General features: G+C 43.1%; 1 protein-coding gene and 1 long non-coding RNA gene across 3 annotated transcripts in view; one reads left to right on the forward strand and one right to left on the reverse strand.

The window, feature by feature from the left end:
* Nucleotides 1-10,646: 10,646 nt before the first annotated feature.
* HTR1F (5-hydroxytryptamine receptor 1F) overlaps nt 10,647-16,427 on the forward strand; it is a 103,434-nt gene continuing 97,653 nt past the window's right edge. The window contains exon 1 of one of the 2 annotated variants that reach the window (XM_023945705.2): nt 10,647-10,842. The gene's annotated coding sequence lies outside the window, so the exon portion shown is untranslated. The remainder of the gene's footprint in view (nt 10,843-16,427) is intronic. The other variant, XM_023945706.2, reaches the window with a different exon arrangement.
* Nucleotides 13,264-16,427, reverse strand: part of LOC111942591 (uncharacterized) — a 105,608-nt gene continuing 102,444 nt past the window's right edge. Inside the window, exon 8 of the long non-coding RNA XR_002870607.2 lies at nt 13,264-16,146. This is a non-coding gene — a long non-coding RNA (uncharacterized LOC111942591). The remainder of the gene's footprint in view (nt 16,147-16,427) is intronic.

Consider the following 16,427-nt stretch of genomic DNA (forward strand, 5'->3'; position numbering starts at 1 on the left):
CAATTTATTCTTATTTCCATCTTCTCCATGGGCTCTGATTTAGGCTAATAGTAATACATTATAATAAGAGAACAGAAATGCTTTCACTAAGAGTTAAAATAGGGATGTCTCTTCAGAGCATCAAAGCACTTGACTGCCTTAATTCCAAATGTTTATCTCAAGGTTAATGGCAAAATTTTATGCTCTCAAAAGCATGTTCAGCTGAAGCTTTGTAGAGTAATAGTGCTGCCCACCCCTCAGTTATTGTCACAAATATTTCCATTCAAGGCCACAGCAAGATCTCCTCAAAAGAGCCAGATACTCCACACAAGATACTTCCCCACCTTTAAATACAAGAATCACAACAACAAAGCTCTTAAAACAAGCTCCAGAGTCAGGCAGCAGTGATGTGGAGATGACCAGCAAAGACAAGACTGTCCAGCCAAGAGGCGCCTGACACAGCACATGGTGAGGCTGGAGCCCATCCCTGAAGGTGATATCCCATATCCCCTGAAGATATGGGAACCAGGTGCATTCATCTGCACTTAACCTGAACAAAATGGAAATGTATCAGCCATAAACCCCCTTGCCTTGATTTCACTGAGATAGGAACGCTCATGAAGTCAGCAGTACTCGCCTTTTCCCCGCCATCCATCGGGCCTAATCCTTTCTCCACAGACTGAATGCTGCCACTTAAGGTGCCAGCTCCAAATCCCAAGACATCTTCTCTCTTCCAACAACTAAACTTTCCGTTTCAGAGCACCAAAACAAGCTGACAACTTACACAGAGGAACTAGAGTTGCCACTAAGGCATTACTTTTCGGGATAACCTCTACTGCTGAAGCAGAGAGGCCACCCAGCCCAGGCAGGCTGAAAGCAGTTCAGACCCCCTCACATCTGCTCCAAACAAACCCAACTCCTCATTTATGCTGCTGTATGGAAATCACTTATTTCCCACCTGGATCTGATAATAAAGTCAGCTGGATCCCAGCCTTGAGCTCCACCTAATCTGCAAAGCAGATCAACAGTTACATTTGTGAGCTCAAAGTAATGTGTTTATAGTTTTGAATGTGTTTTATTATTAACTTCAAGTACTTCTCTCACAAACACCTTCCAAAAGACTGGTGAATGATGTTCCCATGTTCATTTTATATGTACATACATACATATATACATATATATATATACATATATATATACACATAATATGTGTGTGTGTATAAAACATGTAGGAAGAACCTTGGTTTTCACTTAAGACTTCCTTTGTTCCTTGCAAAGACAGTTTCATAAAAGTAACACAAACCAAGAAAGATTAAAGTTCAAGGAAAGCAGCAGCTGAGCTCCACACAGATGATGTCAGGAACAAACTAATGAGACACTTGTCACTCCTATATCAAATATATCTCAAGATTATGGATGGTGACATATGTCTTAATTGCATTTTATGATTCCTCATAAAGATTCTAGGCTATTCTAGGAGAAGCAAGACCTACCCTAAGGGTATGAAAAAGATTTTGAGATGTTGTCCCTCCTAAATGTTAAGATTAAAGATTTTGTTAGAGGTGGAGGAGCAGATTAAAGATTGAAAAAGCAAAAAGCTTGTACAACACAGGACTCAGAGCAAAGGACATGCTCAGAAGGAATCTTTCTCTATGAGGGAGCAGGTGAAGGTCTAGAAGCTTTGGAGGCACACAAGGGTTTGTAAGGTAGAAGAGAAAAACAAGCATGGAAGGATAGAAAACATATGTAGGAAGTGGTTGCTGCCAGGAAATGTAGGAAAGAAAAATGTTTAAAGCTCCATGGTGACAGGGAGAGCCCAGAATCTCTGGGAAAAAAAAAAAAAAAGAGGGGAGGCACAAGGATGAGTAATGCCAGGCAGAAAATTTAACAGAGGTGGTTTTCTATTGGGAAACAATGGGAAAATTAGCTAAAGGTTTTCATGGCAAAAGCACAACTGCCAGTAACTTCCTCAGTCCTCTTGTCCTTGGTGAAAGGCAGCTATCCTTAGAAGTCTTCTCTCCATTTTAAATAACTGGAAGGCCAGATATAGTGAATGACCATGAACTTCATCATCCTCAGATCATCCAACATGCAGCTGATCCATAGAAATCTATGTTCACTCTTTTTTGAAACCTGCTCTCCACTACTGCTTCCCCATGACAATCTCATCATCACTTACAAAGTTACATTTAAATATCTCCTGAAAAAAAAAAGGCATAATCTAGTGATTTATGTAAAATAAAATAACACCACAATGCTTTATTTATATTCTTCCAGCAGGACTTTTTACAGATTGAAACTCATCTCAACTTCAAAATAGTAAGTTTTTCAGAGCTGGAGGAAAACATATAGATAGATGAGTGGGGGAGGGTCCTAAAATATGATCTACATTTTTACAAGTCAAGAAACTGAGGGGGAAAAAAAAGTGATCTTACACATTTTCAGAGATGTAGCTTGGTGACAAAGCTGCTTTTTAGAAAACAAAGACTTTTAAAATCTCCAACACATTCATTCTATAGTCTGTACTCAAAGCAAACACACCAAGCTTTTGCATAAAAGAAGGTGAATAATCAGCCAGCTATACACTATTCACTAATGATGCAAGAAGCTATTTCAGAGAGTGGGATCTTTAAAAGCAAACACTGTCATGGAAAGATGCATTTATTTAGAAGTCATTAGAATATTTGTCTCATCTATTCTTCCATTTCCTCACCTGAGCTCAGTCTGTTTAAGAGCAACACAGTCAAGCTGTTTAATAATGGAAAATTCAAAACCTTTGCAATAAATATGTCCCTAGGCTATTTATTTTCCAATGCAATTTTCAAAATATTAATCAAAGCAGCAGAAAACAGAAAGACTCAGAGATATCTGAGCAAATCTAATAATTTTAACTTATATTAAATGTTTTCTCTCTTGTATGAGCTATTTAATTTTTAGTCAATCAGAACCAACCATACACAAGGACTTCCTTAAGAGAAGAATTAGAAGCTATTTAGTGCCATGCTGGGTTGGAAATTTTTTAATATCTTTCTGGATGTGGTGGGCTGACACCAGGTGCCCATGGAAGCTGGTCTATCATTGCCCTTCTCAGCTGGAAACCAGAGAGAAAATATATCAAAAGGCTGATAGGTCAATAAGAAAAGGGAGAGATCACCCACCAGCAAAACAGATTTGACCTGGGGAAATGGCTTCATTACCCACCAAAGTCCTTTTTCTCAGGCTCCACTCACAATTTTCTCTCCCTCCCCCGCAGCAGCAGCACAGGGGTGGAGGGAGTGGGGACCATGCTCAGTTCCTCACACATCGTCTCTGCCGCTCCTTCCTCCTCAGGGAGAACTCCTCACACCCTTCCCCTGCCCCAGGAGGGATCCCTCCCACGGGGAGACATCCTTCACAAATTTCAGCAGGTTCCCCTGGGCTGCAGCTGCTCCAGTGTGGAACCCCCATGGACTCAGGAGCTCTGCCAGCAAACCTGCTCCAGCGTGGGCTCCTCTCTCCAGGGTGGGCTTCCCATGGGGTCACAGCCTTGTTTCAAGCTTCCACTCACAAAGTTACATTTAAATATCAGGCTCCACTGTGGACTCCTCCATGGGCTGCAGGTGGATCCCTGCATCCCTCTGATCCTCCATTGGCTGCAGGTGGATCCCTGCATCCCTCTGATCCTCCATGGGCTGCAGGTGGATCCCTGCATCCCTCTGATCCTCCATGGGCTGCAAGGAAATCTCAGCTCTGGGGCCTAGAGCACCTCCTGCCCTCCTTTTCCACTGACCTGGGTGTCTGCTTCTTCCCTTCTCACCTCTCTCTCCATCCACAGGTTGTTGTGCAGGTATTCTCCTCCTCATTCTTAAATCCCAGAGCCTGTTCCACCATCCCTGAGGGGCCTGGCCTTGGCCAGCAGTGAGTCTGTCTTGGAGCCACCTGGACTTAGCTCTGTTGGACACAGAGGCAGCTTCACACAGAAGCCACCCCTGCAGACCCCCACCATCAAAACCTGGTCATGCAAACACAATATGCTGATTTAAGAAGGGTAAGGGAAGGAGAGAAGGATTATTTTTAAATATGAAGTCCAGCAGTCTTTGTGGCAGTCAGCACTTGGTTGAAGCAAACAGTGGCAAATGCTGATCTAGCTGTGCAAAAAGTCATGCTGGTCTCATTCAGTCAAAATCATGACAAATGTCCATGGAAAGTGTAAAAAAAGCTTAGAGAAAGGAATGCCAGACTTGACAGCGCTGAAAAAAATGCATGCACACCATTTAGCCAGCTTGGAAGGCTTGCTTTATTACTGCTCTGTTGTTTGGCTGTCTTTTCCTGATTCTTCTCCAGCACAGATCCTAGGTTCATTCTGAATAAGGTTATGTAGAAACCTCCTTTGTCATTCCTGATGGATGATACAGATGACTTTTTCTTTACTGAAGAAAACAGATCTAAGTACTCTTAACATTTGCATTGTTAGACCTGCTTTTTTTACATCAGGTGGAGGCAGCTATTCCCCTCAGCAAGTTCTTACTCGTTTTAAAACCACCTTGAATATGACAGACTCTCATTCTCAGTGAAACTGAGAATTGAGGCGGAGCCCCTCAGACTTCAGTAAATCTTCAGTAAATTCTGAATCAGAACAAAATCAACCCAGTAGCTAACTGGTCAGCACCCTTGGGCAGAGACCAGAATGCTTCTTATCAAAATTTTTCTGGTAGCTCATTGGAGGGAATGAAGTTCTGGGTTTTCTAGATAGTAATGCTTCTAAACTATCCAAAGGGAAGGAGAGTTGTAACATCAGAATGTGTTTGGGTTTGTTGGATTCTTTTACCTCATCATCAAATCATAAAATTTTAATGGGTTTAATGATCTAAGGGCACTACTGCTGTAGCTATCACGGTATTGTATCACCATTTTGCTCTGTAATTAGCAATTTTCCCTTTTTCTGGTCAAACTCCTCCTTTTCCAGTTGGATGTTGCCCTGATACCAGGCTCTGTGAGTCTGGGTGTGTGAGAGTGTGTGCAAACGCCATCACAGCAGCTGACAGAACAGCAGCACCCAGCCAAGTGGAAAATACAACTTTCAGAAGATAAAAACATGCATTCCCAGAGACAACAATCTGTCTGAATAAGTCATCTGTTAAATGTAGTTAGCCAGTAATTGAGCAGTGAAAACTGATCAAGATTTCTAGTGGCTCTCATCTAAAATTTTCCTATGTTCTTTGTTATAATTAAAAAAAGATATCATAAAATCAGACTTATTACGGTTGGAAAAGACCTCCAAGGTCATTGAGTCCAAACTTTGACCAAACACCACCATGTCAACTCAGGGCTTTCATACCCACCTACCTCTTAGGCAGTTATTACTTTGGATAAATAATTGTCTTTCTATTGTATAGAATCTGATCTTAGAAATACATGAAATATGGAGGACATCCTCACTTTTGCAAGAAGAAGGAAAGTACAGTGATTTTAACAGCTTCTATAGTTCTTCCCAGTGCATGAATATACTCTGGTATATGCTGGTGTGAAGAAAGCCACCAAGTTCCCAGTGGACAACTGGAATGGAAGTTACTAAATCTAAGAAAGAGGCCATAAACCTCTTGCTGACATAATAAATTAGGATATAAGCATCCTTGTCCTCCCCCTCAGCTGTGTGTCATATCCAGTTTCCACATTCTGAAAACTCTAATGAATTTTTCTGGTAACAGCAAGACCCGTGCTTTTCTTCTGAGTGATTTCTCACTGCATTCTGCTTGTCCTGTCCATTGTGAGGCAACATTCATGCTTTTTAAAATTCCAGTCTTTTTCTTCAGTCCAAGTGCTGAGCATCTCCATTGCCACCGTCTGACTTAATAGGTGTGGCATTTCCTTTTTTCCAAGAGGCAGCCTTAGCTTCTCCAGTTTTCTCTGAAGAGTAACACACCATCCCCTGTCCCAGAGCCCCTGCTAAATGTGCTGGAGGGCACCCTTGAGCTTGATGCCTTGGCCTCTGTGATGAGAGCAGATTTGAATATGTGGAGTGTAAATATTATTTAAAGGGAACAAACATCTTCAGGTTTTTCCCTCTTTAGCTCAATAGCAGTGAGACACGCATATTTCATTAAGCAAAAATAATCATCTGCTTTCCTAAGCAGCAATCCTCATTCTCGCTTAATAATCAGCCTTTAAGTGTTTTAATTAAAGGATGCAGACAAATGGTCTGATTTTGAGAGATGCTGAGCACCTGGTATTGCAAACTGCAGATGGTCTGTCCCTGCTCCCCTGACCTGCTCCTCTGGCCCTCGTTAAGGGCACACCACAGCACATGATGGCTGTGCAGAGTCAACTCTCACCTCTCTAGACATCATCATGTAAATAATAACATCATAACCCCTGTCATCTAACTGAAGCTAACCTGGCATCTGCATGGCATAGTTTATCCCAAATGTGCAGTTATTTATGGTGAAGTAGGAAAGGCAAGAACTGAGAGGGATCAGGCTCTAGGTCATGCTGGGACTCAGCAGCAGCTATGAAAAATGTCTCTGATGCCAAATACTGTTCAGCCAGCTCCTTCCTATCTTTTCTTTCTGTGTAACACTGATTCAGTCTCCCTTAACCCCACATGAGATAGTCAGGATATGCACAACAGACAGATAGATATGCTCAGAAAGGAAAGCAAAGGAGTAGAGGGATTTAAAAGCAGGGGGGAATGGTCAGTTAGATCTCTCCTTAGAGCACAGCAGTAAAAATCAAAAAAGGATGCACATCCCCTGCAATGCTGAGTTATTGCCCTAATAAATGCCACTGCCAAGGAGGAGCTGCTTGCACAAGACAGTGTGGCCCTAGAGACTAAACAGTAACTATTATACTTGCCTTTCATAAACCCAGTGGGAGGAAATTTTTCTGACAGCAGTATCTGCCACATTAATTTCTTACATCAGTTCAAGCTGTTTTATCTTCTGTTTGGTGTCTTTGGTTATACCCACACAAATGTGTTCAGGGGCTCTTCTCTGCTCCCCAGAAAGCAAGTGCACCCAGGGAGGTTCTGATGGAGGGCATAGTGGTGTCACAACTGTAAAAACATCACTAAAACTTTCCTTTGTCCCTCTGTCACAGCTGATACCAGCAGAGGTGAGGTAATATGAGAGGTAAGGAGGAAGAACAGGAGGGGAAAAACTCCAGCATCCCAATCTGATTAACCTCTGACCTGCAGTTATAACACAAGAGAGGAAAGGCATCTGCAAGCAAACTTCAGCAATCTGATCCATGCAAGTGAATGGGAAAGGATGAAGAAGGAGGAAACAACTAAATCTTCTTAACATTCCAGGAAAGAAACATCCCAGAAAGGAAGAGAGCCTGCAGAGGGATCCATAGAGGAAATAAAAATTGCCCACCTGATTTATTGCACAAGGGGAATTTAAATGTGATAGAAACCACCAAAAGTTTCAGATGTATCAAGTCTACACTGCCAGGAAGAGAGGAGAGTTTACAAATGATGGTGGCTTACAAACAAGCTACAGTCTTTCTTTCACTCCATAACCATGTGAGGCAGAGTTTGAGAAAGAAAAAGAGAAGGAGGAAAGGAACCTGGACTTCACAGCTGGATACTGGAATTTCAAACAAGGTGTTAAACTGAGGGTTTCCTGCCCTGCTCTTCTCCAGCACCAGCTTCACACATCAGCTCAGAGACCAGTCACCATATCATTTTTTATTTTTTTATTTACCATTCAAACAAATCCACTAGTACCTTTTTATTTTCATAGTGTCTTAGAGCCTGAGTCCAGGATCAAGACTTTAATACAGCAGGTGTCACACAAACTCAGGGCAAAAAGATTGTTTCAAAAAGCTTGAGATGTAAGTACATAAGATGTGTGGACATTCTTTCCCAAATAAAGCCTGCATGAAGCTGTTTGCACTTCAATTACCCATTTCTAGGTTGCTTTTTTTTTCTTTTAAATTTCATGCAGGGGATTAAATAACTTTATCTAAACTAACATAAATACCACTTAGGCTAAGTAAAACTTTCCTACCAATTCTTGACTTTCAGTTTGACACATTTCCTTGAAAGAAGTTTAAAATCCAGAAATACTTTTCCATAATCCCCATGGTGTGCTGTAGAATGCCTTGCTGGAGTCACAGAGCAGATACCAAAAGCAGAAATGTGTTCAAAAACTACCTGTAGACACTCTTAAAAAAAAGATCTCTCAAGGTGGGTAGATAGAAAGGCATAGGCAGTGTTTCAAACCTGCATTGCCTAAGCTTCAGCCAGATGAGAGGATGTTCCAGGACAAGGATCTCCCTGTATTTGCTCAGGTCTTGTACTCTTTCCCTAGGTACCCACTGCCAGCCCTCCTCAGGGAGAAAACAATGGACTCAGAAAGAATTTCTGCCTGCCCCAGCATGACCATTCCTGTGTAAAAGACAATGACAAAAAATTGTCATTGCTCAGAAAAATAAGCTTGAAATTGCCGCCTGATATGATCAAAACAGAAAAGCCCCTTGCTACCATCAAATCTATTTCTGTGAGGCACAGCAGCTGAGCAAGATGTCACTACACTGAGCAGGGCACGATCTGAGGATGAGCCACAGCTTGAAACCAAAACAGCACACAAAATAACAACGAGCAAACTCTTAGCAAACACCACGGGAAGCAAGAGGTCCTAAGGAGATATTTGAAGGAGATGGAGAGACTACTTGCTCTCACTGTGACATTCAATGCCCTTTCATACTGTTTTGGGAATTACTAGAGAGTTTCTGCCACCACCAATGTCACTCAGGCAATTCTCCCTAGGATAAAATATATTTTAAAGGTTTACAGACACAGCAGAAAAATAATATACTAAATTGTCAGTTCTAGAGAGGCACTTTCACATTCCTGCTCAGTTGAGTGTAGTGGCATCAATCTGACATCAAATGCAGATTACAGTGCAGAGATTAATCATAAACAGTTGGCTCTTACTGGTCAAGAGCAATGGACAGAGCAGGAATGTTTTGCTATTATTTTTGCCATTTCTAAGGTCACTTGTGGTATAATACATTAATTCAAACAATAGCCAGTGATGTGTGTAGCTGAGAGAGGAGATTGTATTCACTAGTGCCAAAACCTGCAAAAGCAAAAACAGTGTTCAGCCCATATAAAACTGGAGCTTAAAAGGCTGCAAAAGACAGGTCCTAAGCAGCAAGTTCAGCACCCAGCAGGCACCAAATGACCCGGGGAAACCGCATCTAATTAGACTAATGAAGCTACAGCGTGGCTGTGTGATGAAGGTAGCTGTTAGAACTTCTGTCTTTAAAGGCTTTGCTTTTCTTAATAAACAACGTTAGAAATTACCTTCTAGTACTTTCAACTCTTAAAAGCTTTAGTGGAATAAATATTTGCAAAGGGATGTAGGGGCTGGTTTCACCGAAACACATTTTGGGGCTGCTTCAGAAACAAAAGCTCACATAAACAGAAGCAAACAATAAACACCATGAGCTAAAGGAAAGGGCACGAGTAGCACTCTGGGTTACTTGGCACCAAGGTAAAATGTGCACCGTGGCAGGGAACTGCGATCAGCACGCAAAGAGGAGCTCGAAGCAGTGCCTGCAAACAGGTTGTGTGTGTGTGTGTGGCACTCGGCCCCCTCAGATGACGGGCTGGAAACAGCCACTGGGAGATGCTGAGGCTGAGTCCCAGCGCTGAGTGCCGAGAAGAGAGAGGGAGGGAGGGAGGGAGGGAGGGAGGGAGGGAGGGAGGGAAGGAGGGAGGGAGGGAGGGAGGGAGGGAGGGAGGGAGGGAGGGAGGGAGGGAGGGAGGGAGGGAGGGAGGGAGGGAGGGAGGGAGGGAGGGAGGGAGGGAGGGAGGGAGGGAGGGAGGGAGGGAGGGAGAAGGAGGAGGTGTGCGAGTGTTGCCGGGTGCTGAAGAGCTGGGGCTCAGCCCGGGGACAGCAGGTCACAGCTCCCGGGCGTGTCTGAGCTCCTCGGCAAGGTATCACCCACTTCAGGGTCTGCTGGTCCAAATACACGGCTCTGACAGCTGCGCTGTTTCTCTGCGGAAGATCTGAGCAAATGCTCTGCGCCACTTTACCCGCACCCTGGCACCCCTTCCCCACAGCCCGGCCGTAACTCTCCGGAGGAGGCTAACAGCATCACCCACGGGCACGCACTTGTGAAGATCCCAAATCCCACACGAGTCGGGTGCTTGAAACATTCCTTCCCCTTCATCCCCGACCCAGGCAGCAGCCTTTCCACCCAATTTAGGATACGCCACCCCCCTCCCCACACCGGAGGACTCGTGTGGCCCCTCCCAGCCCTGGAGCCGCGGAGGCGGCACAAGCGCAGGGTCCGCGGTCAGCATCGCACCGGGGCTGCTGCAGGTGGGCGCATCCCTGCATCCCGCCGGGCATCCCGCCGGGCATCCCGCCGGGTATCCAGCCCGCCATCCCCCCGGACATCCAGCCGGGTACCCAACCGGGCATCCCGCCGGGCATCCAGCCCGCCATCCCACCGGGCATCCCCCAGGACATCCCCCCGGGCATCCAGCCCACCATCCAGCCGGACATCCCGCCGGCTCGCCCCCGGCACCTCCCGCCCCGCCGCTCCCGCAGGTTGCGGGGAGCGCGGAGCCGCCGCGGCCGCGGCGCCGGGCAGGGAGCGCTCGGGGCGGCACCGGAGTTTTCCCCGCCGGCTGCCGCTCCCCCGTCCCTCCCCTCTCCTCCCCTCCCCTCCCCGCCTTCTCAGCGTTTCATTTTTGGCGGGGGCAGCGCCGGCTGCGGAGGGAAACGCTTGGCTCTCCGGGACCGGCGCCTGCCGCGGTGCGGATGCGTATGGACGAATCCTCGTGAAAACAGCTCCCGACGTTTTCCCCCACCCCCCCAAAAAAAAAAACCAAACCCAAACAAACCACCCACTTGGATAATTAAAACGGTAAATCTAGCTAACTTTTCATTATCTTGCTTGCTGTGTGCTTATATATGTAGATATTCATTATTTATCTGGCTTCATTTCGTCATCCTTTGGTTTTTGTTAGTTATCTGATCTTGTGCTGCCGGAAAACTTGAAATACTGGGGTTTGGAACAGAGGAGGACTCCGTTTCTGCTTTTTCCTAAAGTTGGACTGAGGAATGAAAACGTTCCTAGTTCATACCAACCTTGTGAATGCTTTTACTTGCTTTACCAACCTGAACGTAGATGAGATTTCCTGTGGCAGCATCCTGGAGTTTGCTTTCCTTTAATTTTGGGCATAATACAGCAAAGATGTGTGCATGCTACACACATACAGTCCTGTAGGCTGATGGATTTTGTATGCTGAGATTCTCTTTAGCTTGTGATGTTAACAAGTGAATTGTCTTCTGTTTTCATCCTAATTCAACTTGTGGATTCTGCCAAGAGATCATCTAAACCAAATGGAGTAGTGTTTCTTAGCCCTGTAATTAGTCAGCTGCCTTTTCAGGGATAGAAGCATGCTCTCGTTTGTACAGGTCACACAATTTGTGCAGCTTCATAATCCAGAGGGCTTTTGTTTGAGAGGATATTAATTTTATATAGTCCCTGTATTGACTGGATAGTTTATGAGACTGGGCAACCCCAGGCTTTCTGCAAATTATGAAAACCAACTTTAGGAAATTATATGTCTTTGCTTTGTTAGGTATTATAATACCACAGATACTTATGGTTGCTACTATAAGATATTCTTCTTGGCATATTAATCCAGCAGATATTTACCTGAGGAAAATAAAATTGAGATGTTAGTTAAAAAAAAAAAATAAATCAACGTATAATGGGAGAAAAGACTGTCTTATTTTCATCAAATAAGAGAAAATGAGAGCATCAGTTGCATAGTTGGTAAAAATTACTGACCTGAACTTTGCTGTAAAACACGGGCTAAACTGCCAAGTCTGACTTGGGAAAAACTTAGCTCAGGGCAGACTCTGTTGCTCTTCATTGATTTTGTTTCTTCCCTTTCTGAGAAGTCAATCATGTATTGATCTACCTGCCTATACATGCATGGGCATATTCACCTGCCCAGGCACACACCTGATACTGTCCAAGTTCAGGACTTGTGAGCTGAGGTTTTCAGCCACAATGACTACAAACAATGCAGGAGAAAGGAAAAAGGAGGAGGGATTTACAATATTTGCTGTTGGGTATGTATTTTACAGACCTTACCTTGGAAATGAGTCTCAGTAGTCACAGAAGAGAGGCAGGACCTCACGTGCACTTGGCACAGCTTCTGCTCTGAGCTGCTGCCTGCTGAATTTTCATCTGTATTTAAAGTAATCTTTGAAAAATGCGTTTTCATCCATCATTTATCTTGTTAGTGTTAAAAATGGGATAAAACATGCATTTGCTGGTTAATTTGGTCTGCTAAATTCTAGGATCTGTTGACCCAAGAGACAAGTACTTTGCTTAGGGGCTGAAAAAATTATTTTTGCTTATGATCATACAAACTGCTGTGTGCTGATGCTGCACGCTTCACTTCTTGCAGTGTTGTATGAAACAGGAATATGGAATTAGGAGTCATTTTTTTCTCCTACACATAGGACTTCAAGGGGTTAAGTGATTGGTCAGCAGCACTGCTCAGAGCATTAGTAACTCCAAGGATTATTACTTTCTGAACACTTGGAAAGTTACAGCCTTTGCCTCAGGTTGTTTTAAGGTACTGTGAATAAACTGCTCTTGGTACCCCAGCCTCTTCACAATTACCATTCACAACTTTTCTCTTTGGTGAGATTTCTGCAAAGTCCAGATTTCCACCAAGCTTGTCATAAATATCTGGAAGTTTCTTCTTTTTGATTGTGGAGACTGAAGCACTTGGAAGGTTAAAGGAGTGGGAAAGGTCATCAGCTGCAAGCCATTGTGAAAAGCTAATATAATATCTAAAATTTGATTTCTGACTTACCTAAAAGTCTGGTGTTTTTAAGAGGAGATTAATCAAGCCTTCATTATTTTGGAGTTTCATTGTAATTATTATTATTATTATTATTATTCCCAGAAGTTTGGGACTCTACAGCTTTCACTGCCCTCAGTGAAACCTGCAAATAAGCAAGTTTCCTTGCATGCTTCCTCTTCCTTCTCCGAGAGCTCCAAATTGCCTGATCTTTCCATCCAAGTAGCAAATGAAAGGGCTTGCAGAATACACTCAGGCAGGAGGCACCCACTGCATGTGGAATCCGACTTCTGAGTACTGAGAGTCCCCTTGAGCTGGGGTTACAGGACATCTCTCAGGTGCTCACATCATTTTGTGCTAATTCCATATCTGAGGGTGACATACCACTTTTGTAGTGTTTGAGAGAGCAGGAGTGATTAAAATTCAGATATTTTTAATGACTTACTGATGCACAGCTGTTAAAAGTGACAACTGAATTTATTTGATCTGAAAGAGTAACACCTTTTTGCCCCAATTTTCTCTTTCAGGTATTTACTGGAAATAAGCCTTATATGCTGCCAGATTCAGTGTTCTGCCCTGCTATTAACCCCCTACCCAGAAACAGGGGAAAAAAGGCACAAGTTCAAAATGCATGAAAAACTGACTTTAAGACAGCTTTAGCTGAAATTGAAATCAGTTTTTATAGCTTTGTCTTTTAAATGACTAATCTCTATCTGTGGGTGTCCATTTAACCTGTGATATAACTTTAGAAGCTGCTGGAGGCAATTTGTACTATAGGATCTGAGGTGATTAACATTGGATACACATGTCCATAAAGCATTTCAGTATTTGATGGGTTGCATCTCTTGGTGTTGGATGCCTTTCTCCTTTTTTTAATATCACATTCTCATCTGCAGGGTAATTTATGAGCACGAGCAAAGGTTACAGGCTTCCTTAATTCCAGCTTCAACTGTTATGGCATTTTTATATAAATGCTCATTTTCTTTGTCATTTAGCAAAAAGGATCAATGTGATCCATTATCCTGCAACTATTGTGGTGAAAAACAGCAAAAAAAAAAGTGGTTCTATCAAAAATGTGTCCCCTGGTTGTATTTTTTTGTAAACTAATTATATATGTCAGACATAATGTTGCCCTCTGCTATGACATTATGTTTCCAAATGTAATAAAGTTGGGGTAGTTTCAATGCATGAAAAAAAACAAGTATTTTTTCCATGGGCATTTGATGTCCATGGTTTGAGATTTGCTCCTGGCAGAGGAGCAAGTCTTTCTGCCTATACAATTCATATTTTAATTAAAACCAGGGTCAGAAAACGTATATTATATATATTGAATTTCAAGTGTTATTTTCTTAGTGGTTCATCTTAAATATTAATGCTGGAGTAAGAGAATGGAATTGGAGGTTATTTCCTCCACATTCTCTTTAGGTCCTCAGTTCTGCAGTTACTGGAGGAAGAAAAGCACATGGGACTACAGTGAAATATGGAGACCTAGACATCCTAAGAACTGACTAAACACTTTTTAGTTTGCCTTGCCTGCAGTAGGAGTGTGTCACATGGTAATTTGGGAAGTTTGCTTGGAAATGGAAGAGTTATGAAACTGGGTTTGCCTCCGACAGCTGTGCATCCCTGTGTGTGCCTTTGCAGGTTTGATATAGGGGAGAGGTGAAAAGCCCAAAATTAAAAGCAGGATGGCTACTTTTAAATAGGCTTGCTCTGCCATAAAGCATCAGATCAGCACTACAAAAAGTCCAACCTAAGGGCTCCCACATCACTGGCTCCTCTGAAAAATGGGAGGATTGGTAAAGCTCTATCAGTACATGAGAAAAGCAGCCTCGTTGACTATGTTTAAGTATTGTTTCTTGTCAAAATACAAAATGAGCTTTGAAAGTTTTGAGTGGCAAGCATCCCCAAATTTAAGACAAGGCTTACCAAAGTGAAAAAAATGGCTGCCTATGTTGTTGGTTTGTGTTTTTTTGTTGGGTTTGGGGTTTTTTTTCCTTATTTGTTCCTAGAATCTTGTGCCTAATTCATTGTATTTTGTAAGAAATTACCCCACTATGTTAAATGGCAGTGTTACCTTTTCAAGCTTTGACTGAGCTGGAATTGTGTTGATTGTGGAAAATAGAATGGTTTGATGGTAAAAACATCCCAAAATAATCAGCCAGTCATCTGGCCCATGCACAGATACAGCAGTTATGCCCCAAGTGCCTACCTGTTAAAAAGTCATTCCCTGCCACAGGGAATATTGAATTGCAGAGTGACAAACCTGCTGCTGAGCTGTCTGTGAGGTGCAAAGTGGGGCCAAGATGATTTAGCTGCCTACTTGCATAAGTAGGTGTCTGTGCTTACATATGTGCACAAACACACAGAACAGTTCGATGGAGGCCAATACAAAATTCATGTGAATGAACAAAAGTTGTGGTGAATTGTGAGGCAACATTGGGACAGGACCTACTGGGGAAAGAGGAAAGGAAAGCAGAAATGAAAACCAGGAATCACAGTATGTAGATCCAGTACGTAGACTTTTGACCAGAGTGAGAAGGGTTAGAACTGGCTACCTCTCCCAGAAATGCTCGTGCAGTAACGAGAGGGGATTGTAATTTGATGGAATTCTGCCAAAGGGTACTTTGTACCTATTGAAGTGTGGTTTCATTTGGCAGCTTCTCCTGACTTGAGGAGAACTTCCAAACTCTGCTGCTATAAGTCACAATCAAAAATATGACGGTGTTAGAACACTTTGACCTTCAAAAGAGAATTTGAGAGTATTAAATAACTGTACCTGTAACATAGTCGTGTCTGCAATAACAATTACAGGCAAAATGACAGAAGTCAGCATCCCCTTCCCCCTTTTACACAGTGGAAATATAAGTTCATTTTAGTCAAGTTTCATTCCTTTTCCTTTCTTCCTAGAGCTGTCTGTAGTTGTTTCCTGCAGCAGCTGGGTGAGCAGGACAGTTGGCCTGGGTCTTTTCATGGACTGGAATGCCAAATGTCCCTGCTTATCATTCCCTCCCTCTGACAGAGGACACGCTGTTCAGTGAATCACTCTTATGGCCAGCAGCAGAACATGACTTCAGCATCACCTTGCATCTTCTGTCCTCCCAGTCCTGCTGCTTTTTGTGCCTCACAGCAATTAGGTTTCAGGCAGACCACAAGTCCTCATCCTCCGCTGTTTGAGTTTCCTGGGGTTTGACTTGTTGGATTGCTGCTGATTGCACTCACGTGGTAGCACTGACACTGCCCTGCCTGGAAAACTTCCTGTGTGGGCAGCAATAATCCTTTGGGCTCTTGTTTCTGCCTGAATCCAGAAGCCACTGTGCATGACACTTACTGGAGGGTGGCTGTAATACATCAAAACAAACATTTTCCAATTTTAAGTGCAGATGATTTATTTGTATTATAACCACATTAGTTAGTCTCTAGATGCATACATTTGGGCCCTAATTGGATCTTTCATTGTATAAAAGCGATCCTTCCTCTAGGAGGAAAGAAACACATTATTTTTTTATTTTTTTCTACCTAGCACTGTTGATAGCATCAAATCCATCCAGTTTATTTGTATTAAGCCTAAGATTATATCTAAATTTAATGGGGGTAGGGGTGGAAGTAGCTATCAATACTC

Source organism: Cyanistes caeruleus, chromosome 3 (genome assembly GCF_971803275.1).
Source record: "Cyanistes caeruleus chromosome 3, bCyaCae1.hap1.1, whole genome shotgun sequence".
In the NCBI taxonomy this organism is placed as follows: Eukaryota; Metazoa; Chordata; class Aves; order Passeriformes; family Paridae; genus Cyanistes; species Cyanistes caeruleus.